Here is a 16,060-nt window from a genome sequence, read left to right on the forward strand (position 1 = left end):
TAGACACCACAAAGTTGTGAATTTAGATGGTCAATAAATCAATAAAACACTTGGGGTGTCCTAGCTTGGGTTGTAGCCTATTGCGTTATAAACAGGTAGGAGGTAGGCCTCGGCTTGCTTAAACATCAGATGTTACCATGGTTACTCCATGACATCAGTGTGAAAAAGGTTACTGTAATATTCTCTACCGAGAGCCGCTGTAATAGTCTCTGCAAGGGAGAGAGAGAATGTTAAATGAAAATATATTTGAGGTTACTTTACACGTTGTACATGCTATTGGTCCTTTTGGCGGTTGAATGTGTTGTTTGTTTGACTTTTTCCAGCGCTGGTAGGTTCCATCGTTTGTACATTAAATATCTTGACTCATTGCAGGCGATGTAGTCAACCAAAGGATGTTTCCTCGCAATCAGCTGGACGTGTTCGCCATTTGGTCTGTGGTTTGGTTAGGCTCGGACATATTGTGCAAGTGTTTGTTTGCAAATTGTATCAGTATTGAAAATAAAAACCGGAAGTACAAACCGATATACAGACCAGCTACTGAAAGTTGGAGTAATAACACTACTCTATTTTGTCTCTATTTTCGAGCAGCAGGTGAAACCTCACATACAACCAGTAGAGTACGTTTAAATGTAATTTTATTCAACATTCTGGCTTGTAAGGAACATTTACACAATTTGCGCACACAACCCTGATGTCTCAGGCTGTATACCAAATATTTGTATATTACAGCCTGATTAATCAGACTAGGACTAGGCTAGTCCTGAATGTGGTGATTCTTTCCATTGACTGTGGCGAAGCTTTCCATTAACGGTATGCACATTTAGTCTACATAGAATAAAAAACGAAAACTCCCTCATCTGTCATGAATGTTGAATAAACATAGTCTGCTGATTGTCCGTGTGGTTGGTTCTTAGTAAGGTCGAAATTTGAGACAAAATATTGAATGTATTTTTTAAAATTTGTTTAACCTTTATTTAACTAGGCAAGTCAGTTAAGAACAAATTCTTATTTACAATGACGTCCTATACCGACCAAACGCTGGGCCAATTGTGCACCGCCCTGTGGGACTCTCTTTTATGGGTTCCTGACCAATTCTGTTATTTAGTTATTTTGTGCTGATCTTAACTATTTTTCTACATAATGTTTCCGCAATCGTTTCCTGTGACCGAAAATAGCACGAAAAAAATGACCACATTTTCTCCCCAATTTCATGGTATCAAATTGTTTTAGTAGCTACTATCTTGTCTCATCGCTACAACTCCCATACGGGCTCGGGAGAGACGAAGGTTGAAAGTCATGCGTCCTCCGTTACACAACCCAACCAAGCCGCACTGCTTCTTAACACAGCGCGCATCCAACCCGGAAGCCAGCCGCACCAATGTGTCGGAGGAAACACCGTGCACATGATTTTAGCGTGCACTGTGCCCGGCCCGCCACAGGAGTCGCTGGTGCGCGATGAGACAAGGATATCCCTACCGGCCAAGCCCTCCCTAACCCGGACGACGCTAGGCCAATTGTGCGTCACCCCACGGACCTCCCGGTCGCGGCCGGTTACGACAGAGCCTGGGCGCGAACCCAGGGTCTCTGGTGGCACAGCTGGCGCTGCAGTACAGCGCCCTTAACCACTGCGCCACCCGCCCTAAAATAGCTTCTTGAGATCAGAAAAGCAATCACTAGCCTCGATTCGGATGAAGATTTGTACTTCAAAGAATCTGAGGAGCTGGACATACTGCTCACCCCGGGCCAGGCCCTAATCCCAGAGACTCTGAAAAGGAAAAGAAAAGGCGGCGTGAGAGAAGCTCACACACACTACTGAGCACGTATGGGAGGCCACACACACTACTGAGCACGTATGGGAGGCCACACACAGTACTGAGCACGTATGGGAGGCCACACACACTACTGAGCACGTATGGGAGGCCACACACACTACTGAGCACGTATGGGAGGCCACACACACTACTGAGCACGTATGGGAGGCCACACACACTACTGAGCACGTATGGGAGGCCACACACAGTACTGAGCACGTATGGGAGGCCACACACACTACTGAGCACGTATGGGAGGCCACACACACTACTGAGCACGTATGGGAGGCCACACACACTACTGAGCACGTATGGGAGGACACACACACTACTGAGCACGTATGGGAGGACACACACACTACTGAGCACGTATGGGAGGCCACACACACTACTGAGCACGTATGGGAGGCCACACACACTACTGAGCACGTATGGGAGGCCACACACACTACTGAGCACGTATGGGAGGCCACACACACTACTGAGCACGTATGGGAGGCCACACACACTACTGAGCACGTATGGGAGGCCACACACACTACTGAGCACGTATGGGAGGCCACACACACTACTGAGCACGTATGGGAGGCCACACACACTACTGAGCACGTATGGGAGGCCACACACACTACTGAGCACGTATGGGAGGCCACACACACTACTGAGCACGTATGGGAGGCCACACACACTACTGAGCACGAATGGGAGGCCACACACACTACTGAGCACGTATGGGAGGCCACACACACTACTGAGCACGTATGGGAGGCCACACACACTACTGAGCACGTATGGGAGGCCACACACACTACTGAGCACGTATGGGAGGCCACACACACTACTGAGCACGTATGGGAGGCCACACACACTACTGAGCACGTATGGGAGGCCACACACACTACTGAGCACGTATGGGAGGCCACACACACTACTGAGCACGTATGGGAGGCCACACACACTACTGAGCACGTATGGGAGGCCACACACACTACTGAGCACGTATGGGAGGCCACACACACTACTGAGCACGTATGGGAGGCCACACACACTACTGAGCACGTATGGGAGGCCACACACACTACTGAGCACGTATGGGAGGCCACACACACTACTGAGCACGTATGGGAGGCCACACACACTACTGAGCACGTATGGGAGGCCACACACACTACTGAGCACGTATGGGAGGCCACACACACTACTGAGCACGTATGGGAGGCCACACACACTACTGAGCACGTATGGGAGGCCACACACACTACTGAGCACGTATGGGAGGCCACACACACTACTGAGCACGTATGGGAGGCCACACACACTACTGAGCACGTATGGGAGGCCACACACACTACTGAGCACGTATGGGCACATAGACAAACTATGTCGGCGAATTCATAAACCGCTTCTAACCTCCGTTCTATTGGCAAACATACAATCACTGGAGAACAAACTAGACCAGCTCCGTTTGAGACTACCCTATCAAAGGGAAGTGAATAATTGTAATATCCTATGTTTCTTGGAGTTGTGGCTGAGCAAGGACTTGGATAATATACAGTGCCAATCAAAAGTTTGAACACACATACTCATTCAAGGGTTTTCTTTATTTTGTACATTGTAGAATAATAGTAAAGACATCAGAACTATGAAATAACACATAGGGAATCTTGTAATAACCAAAAAAGTGTTGAACAAATTCTTCAAAGTAGCAACTCTTTACCTTGGTAACAGCTTTGCAAACTCTTGGTATTCTCTCAACCAGCTTCATGAGGTAGTCACCTAGAATGCATTTTAATTAACATGTGTGCCTTACTAAAAGTTCATTTGTGGAAATTCTTCAAAATGTGTTTGAGCCAATCTGTTTTGCTTTGACAAGTTAGGGTTGGTATACAGAATATAGCCCTTTTGGTAGAAGACCAAGTCGATATTCTGGCAAGAACAGCTCAAATAGGCAAAGAGAAACAACAGTCCATCATTCCTTTAAGACATGAAGGTCAATCAACCTGGAAAATGTAAAGAACTGAACATTCTTTAAAGTGCAGTCGCAAAAACCAGAAAGTGCTATGATGAAACTGGCTCTCATGAGGACCGCCACATGAAAAGGAAAACCCAGAGTTACCTGTGCTGCGGAGGATACGTTATTTAGAGTTACCAGCCTCAGAAATTGCAGCCCAAATAAATGTTTCACAAAGTTCAAGTAACAGACATTACTAAAGGACACTAATAATAATTAGAGACTTGCTTGGGCCAAGTAACACGAGCAATGGACATTAGACCGATGGAAATCTGTCTTTTGGTCTGATGAGTCCAAATTTGAGATTTTTGATTCCAACCGCCGTGTTTTTGTGAAACACGGAGTAGGTCAACAGACGATCTCTGCATGTGTGCTTCCCACCGTAAAGCATGCAGGAGGAGGTGTGATTGTGTGAGGGTGCTTTGCTGGTGACACTGACTTGTGTCAGCAGTTCCTGCAAGAGGAAGGCATTGATGCTATGGACTGGCCCGCCCGTCCCCAGACCTGAATCCAATTGAGTACATCTGGGACATCATGTCTTGCTCCATCCACCAACGCCACATTGCACCACAGACTGTCCGGGAGTTGGCGGATGCTTTAGTCCAGGTCTGGGAGAAGATCCCTCAGGAGACCATCCGCCACCTCATCAGGAGCATGCCCAGGCGTTGTAGGGAAGTCATACAGGCACGTGGAGGCCACACACACTACTGAGCCTCATTTTGACTTGTTTTAAGGACATTACATCAAAGTAGGATCAGCCTGTAGTGTGGTTTTCCTCTTTAATTTTGAGTGTGACTCCAAATACAGACCTCCATGTGTTGATAAATTTAATTTCCATTGATCATTTTTGTGTGATTTTGTTGTCAGCACATTCAACTATGTAATATATATTTTTTACACATACCAAACCCCTTTTTTGGGTAGTGACAAAACTACCTTCATACTTCCATTTATTTTTTAAAACCTTCAGACGAGTGACACTTTAGACGAGTGACACGGAGAACACCATCACACGAGAGTCTCCCCTTTCCATAGAGTGGTCATAATAGTGTGTAGGTCAAATCATTTAGACGCTACAGGCATTTTCGTGAGAAGACCAATTTAGTTCTGCAACCTTTCACCGCAGAAGCAGAAGTGCAACATCGGCGGACGCAGTGGATTGAGAACCACTAAACTGACAGATTGTTACGAGGATTTTTTTTATCATGTTACTTAGACGCACCGATGCGTCAATCGACTTTAGAGGATTACTAACTATTTAGCAGTGTTATGGTTTGGGGGTAGAAGCTGTTCAGGGTCCTGTTGGCTGTTGGTTCCAGACTTGGTGCATCAGTACTGCTTGCTGTGCGGAAGGAGAGAGTCCACGATTTGGGTGGCTGGAGTCTGACAATTTTTAGGGACTTCCTCTGCCTGGTAATGTAATCAAGTGTACATCCTGAAAAGACATTGGCATGCTTAAAAACATATTTATTGTCAAGATGCTATCAATGGTGCAACTGTAGAACTTTTTGAGGATCTGAGGGCCCATGCCAAATCTTTTCAGCCTCCTGCATGGGAAGAGGCGTTGTCATGCCCTATTCACGACTTTGTTGGTGTGTGTGGACCATGATAAAGCCTTAGTGATGTGGGCACCGAAGAACTTGAAGCTGTTGTACTACAGCCCTGTCGATGTCACTGGGAAAGTGCTCAGCCCTCTGTTTCCTGCAGTCCATGATCAGCTCCTTTGTCTGGCTGATGTTGAGGGAGAGGTTATTGTCCTGGCACCACACTGCCAGGTCTCTGACCTCCTCCCTATAGGCTGGCTCATCATCGTCGGTGATCAGGCCTACCACCGTTGTGTCATCCTGCTCCTTGTAAGTGGCACCTCTAGCCTTTAGCTCAGTCCGGATGTTGCCTGTAATCCATGGCTTCTGGTTGGGATATGTAAGTATGGTCACTGTGGGGACAACGTCATCGATGCACTTATTAATAAAGTCAGTGACTGATGTGGTAAACTCCTCAATGCCGTCATAATCTCAGAATATATTCCAATCTGTGTTGGTGAAACAGTCATGTAGTTTAGCATCCGCTTCATCTGGCCACTTTAATACTGTGTAAATCACTGGTACTTCCTGCACACTCTTGGCATTCTCTCAATCAGCTTCACCTGGAATGCTTTTCCAACAGTCTTGAAGGAGTTCCCACATATGCTGAGCACTTGTTGGCTGCTTTTCCTTCACTCTGTGCTCCAACTCATCCCAAACCATCTCAATTGAGTTGAGGTTGGGTGATTGTGGTGGCCAGGTCATCTGATGCAGCACTCCATCACTCTCCTTCTTGGTCAAATAGCCCTTACACAGCCTGGAGGTGTTGGGTATTTGTCCTGTTGAAAAACAAATGATAATCCCACTAAGCGCAAACCAGATGGTGTATCGCTGCAGAATGCGGTGGTAGCCATGCTGGTTAAGTGTGCTTTAAATTCTAAATAAATCAACAGCCAGGGTAGGGCAGCAGGGTAGCCTAGTAGTTAGAGCGTAGTAACCGGAAGGTTGCAAGTTCAAGTTCAAGTCCCCGAGCTGACAAGGTACAAATCTGTCGTTCTGCCCCTTAACAGGCAGTTAACCCACTGTTCCTAGGCCGTCATTGAAAATAAGAATTGTTCTTAACTGACTTGCCTAGTTAAATAAAGGTAAAATAAATACAAATAAACATGAGGTCTAGCATGGTCTTGCATTAGGAGGAACCCAGGGCCAACCGCACAAGCGGTACCTAATGCCAGTCAGGCTACCTCTGGTGAGCACATGGAGGCCTGTGCGGCCCCCCAAAGAAATGCCACCCCACACCATGACTGACCCACCGCCAAACCGGTCATCCTGGAGGATGTTGCAGGATGTTGCAGGCAGCAGAACGTTCTCAGAACGTTCTCCACGGCGTCTCCAGACTCTGTCACGTCTGTCACGTGCTCAGTGTGAACCATCTGTGAAGAGCACAGGGTGCCAGTGGCGAATTTGCCAATCTTGGTGTTCTCTGGCAAATGCCAAACGTCCTGCACGGTGTTGGGCTGTAAGCACAACTCCCACCTGTGGACGTCGGGCCCTCATACCACCCTCTGAGCAGACACATGCACATTTGTGGCCTGCTGGAGGTCATTTTGCAGGGCTCTGGCAGTGCTCCTCCTGCTCTTCCTTGCACAAAGGCAGAGATAGCGGTTCTGCTGCTGGTTTGTTGCCCTCCTACGGCCTCCTCCACGTCTCCTGATGTACTGGCCTGTCTCCTGGTAGTGCCTCCATGCTCTGGACACTACGCTGACAGACACAGCAAACCTTCTTGCCACAGCTCGCATTGATGTGCCATCCTGGATGAGCTGCACTACCTGAGCCACTTGTGTGGGTTGTAGACTCCATCTCATGCTACCACTAGAGTGAAAGCACTGCCGACATTCAAAGGTGACCAAAACATCAGCCAGGAAGCATAGGAACTGAGAAGTGGTCTGTGGTCACCACCTGCAGAACCACTCCTTTATGGGGGGGGATCTTGCTAATTTCTTATCATTTCCACCTGTTGTCTACTCCATTTGCACAACAGCATGTAAAATGTATTGTCAATCAGTGTTGCTTCCTAAGTGGACAGTTTGATTTCACAGAAGTGTGATTGACTTGGAGTTACATTGTGTTGTTTAAGTGTTCCCTTTATTCTTTAAAGCAGTGTATATTTTTAATCCTAAAGGGGTCATAACATTCTAAATCAAAAAGCTAAATTATCCATAGTATGACACCCCACCCCCTGACCCCTTTACTCATCACATATGCTGCTGCTACTGTTTAACATCTGTCACTTTATTCCTAGTTGTATGTACAACTCGAGTTCAATTCCTTGGTACCCTGTGTATATTGCCAACCCAGCAAACCAAATTGGTTCTGTGAAGCTTCCCAGGACATTCGTTAGGGCACGGCAAATGTTCTCACAACACACAAACTGTCCAGTCGTGGTGATGATTACAGAATATTTGTATAAAACAGTCACCTAGTGTTGCAAGAATGTTCATAGAACACATTTAATCATATTTTAAGCTGTGGGTAACTTATTTAAGCTGTTTTTTAAAAAGGTTCCCAGAATATTTAATTAGGTTGTGGGAACAGTCTGGTGGGAACATTGTGGGGACATCACGAAAGACATGTTCCAAAACACAAAAACTATCCAGTTATACAATATTTCTTTTATGGTGCAAAAAACATTTGCCTGTAGTTACAAGAACGTTCCCAGAACACATTTAGTGTTTTCTTTGAAGGTTCCCAGAATGTTGCATTAGGTTGTGGAAACAGTTATGGTGCAAACATTGTGGGGGAGTATTTTATACAAACATATACATTTTGGGGTGGTTGTTATAGATATTGTGCACCACATTTTTGTGAACGTCAGAACATCTCATCTAAAACATTTTTATAAATAAATTGATTTTATCAGAAACATTCTCAGAATGTTTTTGGGATGTTATCAGCCTAGACCGTAGCTGCTTTTAGCAACGCTAGTATACGCTAGCATTGCTAGGAATTAGCTTGACAAAAAAAACGGAATAGTCCACCGGAAGCCAGAAGTTAAATAAAATTCCATTTCAACTGTCAGTAGGGTTGGTCATTATGTAGAGGGGATTTAGAAAAAATAATCTAATAGAACATAAATTAAACCGGCTTTCCAAACCACAGGCAAAGTGAAATAACTAACATTTAATGGAACGTATAATTAAACTTGGGTCTATTGTAGACACATGCAGTTTCTCTTCACTTACCTCATGCACGTGCACCATACCTGTACAAAAAAGAACAAGAACTTGTGGGGGACTTTTATTTTGAAATGAGGGAAGCAGAGAGGAACTGCATGGTTTGTTTTTTTCACTTTGCCTGTGGTCTTGGTTATTTACTTGGTTATGAGGTTGAGGGTGGTATTGTCCAGGGAAGGGGTAGCCAGTTGCCTTTACATGTGCATTTATACATTCTGCATTCGTGGATTCATGTTTCACTGTTTATTTACCTTCAAAGGTTTTTTTAAACTATGTCTGTGAGTCAATTTCCTTTTTGGTGTCATGTAGAGTTATGTATTTTAATATTTTCTTCACTGTAGCATAAACATGGACATTGGACAACCTGCACCACTCCCTCACTGTAAATAAACCATTCAGCACTTGAAGACCTGGTTACAAGTCCTGCCTTCCTGCACCTACATCCTTGGCTACTATGGGTCTGCTATTTTACACTATTATTTGCATGACATAATAATAGTAATAATTTAGAGGCCCCCCTCTCTTTGTCTCTCTCTCTCTCTCTCTCTCTCTCTCTCTCTCTCTCTCTCTCTCTCTCTCTCTCTCTCTCTCTCTCTCTCTCTCTCTCTCTCTCTCTCTCTCTCTCTCTCTCTCTCACACACACACACACACACACACACACACACACACACACACACACACACACACACACACACACACACACACACACACACACACACACACACACACACACACACACACACACACACACACACACACACACATACAGTACATATACACACCCACCCCTTCCTGTGGTTGTTGTTTATCAATTTTAGGGGAAATGACGTCTCTACCTAGTCCTTCCATAGGCAGGTATAATGAATGATATGATGCTGTATGTGAATTGCTTTCCTATTATTGGCTACTCTCCTGATGCGAATATCATATTTCTGTACACAACTATTATAGCTGAAAAATATATTATATACTGAATTACTTATACTGAAATTATATAATTTAATGTCGGATTCCATCAATATTTATTTACATTATAAATGTAGCTTTTTGGGCTTAAGAATTGGCAACATTGCACCTGTGCACAAGTCATGTCAGTCCATTTCAATAATTTTCTGATCCGTCAGCCTTCGCCTGTCGTGTAAATTCACACACTCACATTGCTCTCATTCTTCACTGCTGTTATTAAACAGACAGTTTCCCTCCTGCAGTAGACTGAAAAACAGATGTTTTAGCCAGAGTAGTGCTGCTATCTTCTGGTCATTCCGTAGTAGGACACATGTATCGTTCATTATAATTGGGAGTCGCACTCAATATTGTTTTTCCGTTTGGTGCATTCAGCTAGGTGCGCATTATACACCCCTCCTCTTTTTACTCACAAATGCAGGCACATTGTTTACCAATTTATTATTCGTTTTTAATCTGACTGATTCACAAAGCAATGTGGTAATGTGTAGGCTATCATCAGCTTTGAATTACCCAAATATCTATTCCTATAACGTCTATTTATCCAGTCAATCAATTCCCACCGATTTTCTTAAATGATATATGACTTATATTATTACGTAAGACGATCATGATAGGGAACACCAGAACTAAATGTGTTGTAGCCAATGTAGGCTATATCCATTATTATTACACACAGTGCTTGGAATTACGAATTAGAATACGTGAGTATTTCGAATGTTCTAATAATGGAATAGAAAATGATCAAGTTATTTTGGTTGGATTTACAATCAGGCGAAGCCTATCTATGGCGGCTACGCACCGCTTACTGGTCAATATGACTCGAAATAAACCACCCATATGCCTTTAACCGTGAAACTGACGCCTAGTATCTTTGATTGCCAGGCTAAACAATCAATGGACGTCCAGAAAATAACAACGTGGCTAAAACCGTCCGCTGAAGTAGCCAATCGTTGCAGCCGCAGCAAAGCCTATTTGAGCCTACCACGTCCTCTAACTCTGACAATTTTTGTCTGAGCAGCGATTTCAGCACCACTTCGCTGTCCACTGACAGGATCACCGAAGGTAAGAAGACTCAAGATTGGCACTTTCTTATTCCACTTTGAATGGTTTTAAAACGTCCCTAAATTCTTCAGGAACTCCGACAGATTAAGTGTAGTATTTTAAACATAATTTGTGGTTTAATTATCTCATAAATACATAACCATGTGCGGGTTATTAGGCTAATCGTATTGAATAGACTGGAGTGGAGTCGCCGACGCACCCTTAGATACTGTGGTAACTCGCTGTAACTCTGTGTCCACAACCCATATGTCAACACATTGTGTCATGTATGCAGGATAAACTTGCTTGTAACTTACACGTTGCACGGGTCATGCTCTTGGACAGAGTGAGTATTGTAATGTAAGTCGCAGTTGCAGCTTATGCTACTATGATACGTGGTAGGATAAACTAAGCAAGTGCTAAGTAGCCTAGTCCACCTGATATGTTACAGTAAATCTGGGACAACAGTGTAGCATGCAGAGTTTACACAAAATACTATTTATTCTACTCGTAAGCATGTGAATCATTATATTGGTGGTTTTAGCTTGAATGCTATTATTGCAGATGAGTTTGATCCATCAGACAGCAGTGCTAAGGTACTGTTGCCCAGTGTTTCATGTAAGTAAAAGCCTACCACTGCCAACGACATGTTGATGTGTTGAATGGCAAATGCCTACAATCCTCATGTTCACCTGTGTTTTATGTTATCACACGTTGGGCTGCGTTTTGCATTGGCGCCTTGCTTGCAGTGGAACACTGCATTCCCAGGTGGATTCTCTCTGTCTCGCCACACTGACAGCAGCAGTGCCATACTCAGGGGCCTCTATTAACATTTCACATTGGCATTGTCGTCATTTAGCAGACACTCTTATCCAGAGCGACTTACAGTCAGCGCATTCATCTTAGGATAGCTAGGTGGGACAACCACATATCACAGGCATGTAAACTCCGACGTTACACAGTACACTGGCATCAACCACCTGTCAGCAAATTACCACGTCATTAAACGTCTCCTAAACGGTCAGCGTCAGTTAGAGGAGAGGAACGACAGACAGAATCCACTGAGAATACTGTAGCGAGTAACAGGTGTTTCGTTTTCACACATGAACTGACTGAATTAATTAAGACTAAGCTATTATTAGCTGCTAGTGGCTCTGCGTACTGTATCATCCAAGTACTGGGGAAGAGAAGAGCAAATAGATGCCATACTGTCCTAAATACAGTCCAGCATGATATTGGGGAAATAGGGAGAAAAGTGTTTAAACGTGTCTGTTGATATAACCTAGTCTTGAGTCTGCAGAGGTTGTGTCCCATCTTAAAGTCCCAAGCTCTCGATTGGTCAACAGTTTATAAATACAGTGCAGGTACTGTGAAAGGTGATGTATATCAGCCTGTAAATAATGTCATCCAGCCCGGATGCACACCAGTACAATCACAGTCACGTTGACAATCTAGAACCATGTGGGTAACTTCAACTTAACCTCTATCACGCTTCATATTTTCAAGCATGGTGGTGACTGCATCATGTTATGGGTATTCTTGTCATCGGCAAAGGCTAGGGAGTTTTTTGGGATAAAAATAAATGTAATAGATCAAAATTGCCTAGAGAAAAACCTGGTTCAGTTTGCTTTCCACCAGACACTGGAACACAAGTTCAACTTTCAGCAGGACACTAATCTAGAACACAAGGCCAAATATACACTGGAGTTGCTTACCAAGAATACATTGAATGTTCTTGATTGCCTTAGAAAATCTATGGCAAGATTTGAAAATGGCTGTATAGCAAGAATCAACAGCCAACTTGACAAAGCCTGAAGAATTTTTAAAATAATAATGTGCAAATATTGTACAATCCCAGGTGTGCAAAGCTCTTAGAGACTAACCAAGAAAGACTCATAGCTGTAATCGCTGACAAAGGTGATTCTAACATGTATTGACTCGGGTGTGAAAACTGACTTGGGTGTGAAAGATATTTCTGTATTTCATTTTCAATAAATTTGCAAAAATGTATACAAACATGTTTTCACTTTGTCATCGTGGGGTATTGTCTGTAGATGGGTGAGGATTTTTTTTTGTAGATCCATTTTGAATTCAGGCTGTAACAGAACAAAATGTGGAATACGTCATGTGCTATACCCTAAATCCTGTTGTGAGGTTCAAAATAATACCATATAATAATTGCTGACACCATTCAAACCAATGAGGGTTCTGAACTTAAAGACAATTATCTCAGAACCACCTTGTTGCAGATAGAACCTTATCGTCCCAAGCTCTCCAAATGTAGATTTGGCTTGTTGTTTTGTTGCGCAGTAAGTTGTAGCCTACCTAACAAGCAATAAAACAGTTCAGATGCTGGCCTATTCTTCCATGTGTCGAATGAGTTCATCTCTGTTTCTAACTAGATGTGACTCAACTAAACTACTGATAGCACGGCGTTATGGAAAGCCTATCGATGGAGGATATTATGGTGAACCATCTGCATTATTAACAGTTAGATCGGGGATACAGTGTCGCTCTGGTTTCATTTCAGTAGCACTTATACACCATTCCCACAGGTCAACAACATGGTCCTAGGAGGTGTTTGGTTTCCACTATGCATATTTCCGTAGGTCCACACGCAACACAGATCTGACACAACATGAATGACGTTCTCAAGTGGAAATAGTCCGACACACACACACAACCACAAGCATTTCGCTACACTCGCTACACTCGCATTAACATCTGCTAACCATGTGTATGTGACAAATAAAATTGGATTTGATTTGAAATAATTCAATCTATTCAACTCAATCCATGGCATCTCACACTCTAAGGTCAGGGGTCAGGGAGAAGAGAGAGGATAGAGTATGGATAATCATCCTACCTACTGACATGCAACGCACGACTCAGATTCTTACTAGATAGTAGTGTGTCAGGGTGAGTGAATGGCTCCTGTAGCCTGTAGGCCAGGGTTGTGTCCCAAATGGCATCCTATTCCCTATGTAGTGCACGTTTTTTGTGTGCCATAGGACTTTAGTCAAAAGTAGTGCACTACATAGGGAAAAGGGTTCCATTTGTGACACAGATTAGTTGATGTCAGGTGGCATTTAGTCTACCATGAGCACAGGACCAGACTTCAGCCAATAGGAAATCAGACTTAGTTCAGTATCCTCCGCAAGTCACTTTCACTGACAATCATGCTGATCGCCTTAGGGCACAGAGGGGTGTGTGTGTGTGTGTGTGTGTGTGTGTGTGTGTGTGTGTGTGTGTGTGTGTGTGTGTGTGTGTGTGTGTGTGTGTGTGTGTGTGTGTGTGTGTGTGTGTGTGTGTGTGTGTGTGTGTGTGTGTGTGTGTGTGTGTGTGTGTGTGTGTGTGTGTGTGTGTGTGTGTGTGTGTGTGTGTGGGGATGGCAACAACGTAGACCTAGTCCTGTTCCACTCTCATGTAGCCACACAGCGAAATATCAATTTTGTAGCGTATGGAATTGGAAACTGGAATTTTAAGGCTATATGTTAACATGTTGAATTGAAACGTTACTGCTGTTTGTTGTTTCTTCAACGGATTAAGGATTTAGTGTCCATTTATGTCCAGCAGTCCTTCCTTATAAATGATTAAGGATTTAGTGTCCATTTATGTGTGCGTGTGTGTGCAGTCCTTGTGTTATAAATGATTAAGGATTTAGTGTGTTTCCATGTTTGTGCGTGTGTAAATGATTAAGGTTTAGTGTCCATTTATGTCCGCAGTTTCCTTATAAATGATTAAGGATTTAGTGTCCATTTATGTCCAGCAGTCCTTCCTTATAAATGATTAAGGATTTAGTGTCCATTTATGTCCAGCAGTCCTTCCTTATAAATGATTAAGGATTTAGTGTCCATTTATGTCCAGCAGTCCTTCCTTATAAATGATTAAGGATTTAGTGTCCATTTATGTCCAGCAGTCCTTCCTTATAAATGATTAAGGATTTAGTGTCCATTTATGTCCAGCAGTCCTTCCTTATAAATGATTAAGGATTTAGTGTCCATTTATGTCCAGCAGTCCTTCCTTATAAATGGTTTTCATTCCTTTGAAATGCTTTGAATCTATACGTAGCCTTACATGTAGATTAGTACTTGATGTAAGAGGACATTTCCATGTAAAAGGATCCATGAGTACCAGCATGTGAAGTTCATAGGAGCATATCAAACTGGATGTACAATAAAAGATAACACTATATATATATTTTTTAAATTAAGGCATATATAAATCTTTCAATCATTTTACATCCTAAAAATTGTGAATAAGCAGACTTTGATTTCTGGTCTAACAGATGGAAAAGGGGTCTTAAAAAACATGTACCAGGAAAAAGTCTTAAATGTTAAATAATATCAACACTAGTATTACGTTTTGGAGAAATGTTTCTGCCTTCTGTCAGTTGAAGAAACACTGCCTTGTGCCTTGAAATTCCAGTCCCAAAAACTGACGTATCTGTAAGACACTTTCTAATTTCTCTCCCTGATGAGGAGGGAGGATAAGGAAAGTTCACACAAGTAAACAAGTAAAGGTGGACCTACCAATTAGTTATAGTTTTTTATGCATTATCAAGTGAATAAAACTCTAAAAATCTGTTACCAAATCTGTAACGGAATTTCCAACAAATCACTAACGGAATTTTTGGAATTGAATTGGCTACAATCGAAAATCATGTCAGTTTCACAAATCAGCAAGTACAGTAGAGTACACAGTAAAGACAAGTAAAGTTTCAGTAGAGTAGAGCAAAGTACAGCAGAGTTGTAGTAGAGTAGAGCAGAGCTCAGTACAGTAAAGTAGAGTAGAGTTCAGTAGAGCACAGAGCTCAGTACAGTACATTACAGTAAAGACAAGTAAAGTACAGTAAAGAAAAGTAAAGTACAGTACACAGTAGAGCACACTAGAGTTGAGTACACTATAATGTAAAGTACTGTAGTGTACTGAACTATACTCTACTTTACTGTGCTGTACTGTACTGAACTGAACTCTACTCTACTCTACTCTACTCTACTCTACTCTACTCTACTCTACTCTACTCTACTCTACTGTACTGTACTGTACTGAGCTCTGCTCTACTCTACTCTACTGAAAACTGCTCTGCTCTACTGAACTCTACTCTACTTTACTGTACTGAGCTCTGCTCTGCTCTACTCTACTCTACTGAACTCTACTCTACTATACTGAGCTCTGCTCTACTCTACTCTACTGAACTCTGCTCTGCTCTGCTCTACTCTGCTGTACTGAACTCTGCTCTACTCTACTGAACTCTACTCTACTTTACTGTACTGAGCTCTGCTCTGCTCTACTCTACTCTACTGAACTCTACTCTACTCTACTATACTGAGCTCTGCTCTGCTCTGCTCTACTCTACTCTACTGAACTCTGCTCTGCTCTACTCTACTGAACTATACTCTACTGTACTGTACTGAACTCTACTCTACTCTACTCTACTCTACTCTACTCTACTCTACTCTACTCTACTCTACT

General features: G+C 43.1%; 1 protein-coding gene across 1 annotated transcript in view; it reads left to right on the plus strand.

Annotated features, from left to right (window-relative positions):
• The first annotated feature begins 10,565 nt into the window (after positions 1-10,565).
• wdr17 (WD repeat domain 17) overlaps positions 10,566-16,060 on the plus strand; it is a 30,617-nt gene continuing 25,122 nt past the window's right edge. The window contains exon 1 of the mRNA XM_046326759.1: positions 10,566-10,606. The gene's annotated coding sequence lies outside the window, so the exon portion shown is untranslated. The remainder of the gene's footprint in view (positions 10,607-16,060) is intronic.

Source organism: Oncorhynchus gorbuscha, linkage group LG24 (assembly GCF_021184085.1).
Source record: "Oncorhynchus gorbuscha isolate QuinsamMale2020 ecotype Even-year linkage group LG24, OgorEven_v1.0, whole genome shotgun sequence".
NCBI classification, from domain to species: domain Eukaryota; kingdom Metazoa; phylum Chordata; class Actinopteri; order Salmoniformes; family Salmonidae; genus Oncorhynchus; species Oncorhynchus gorbuscha.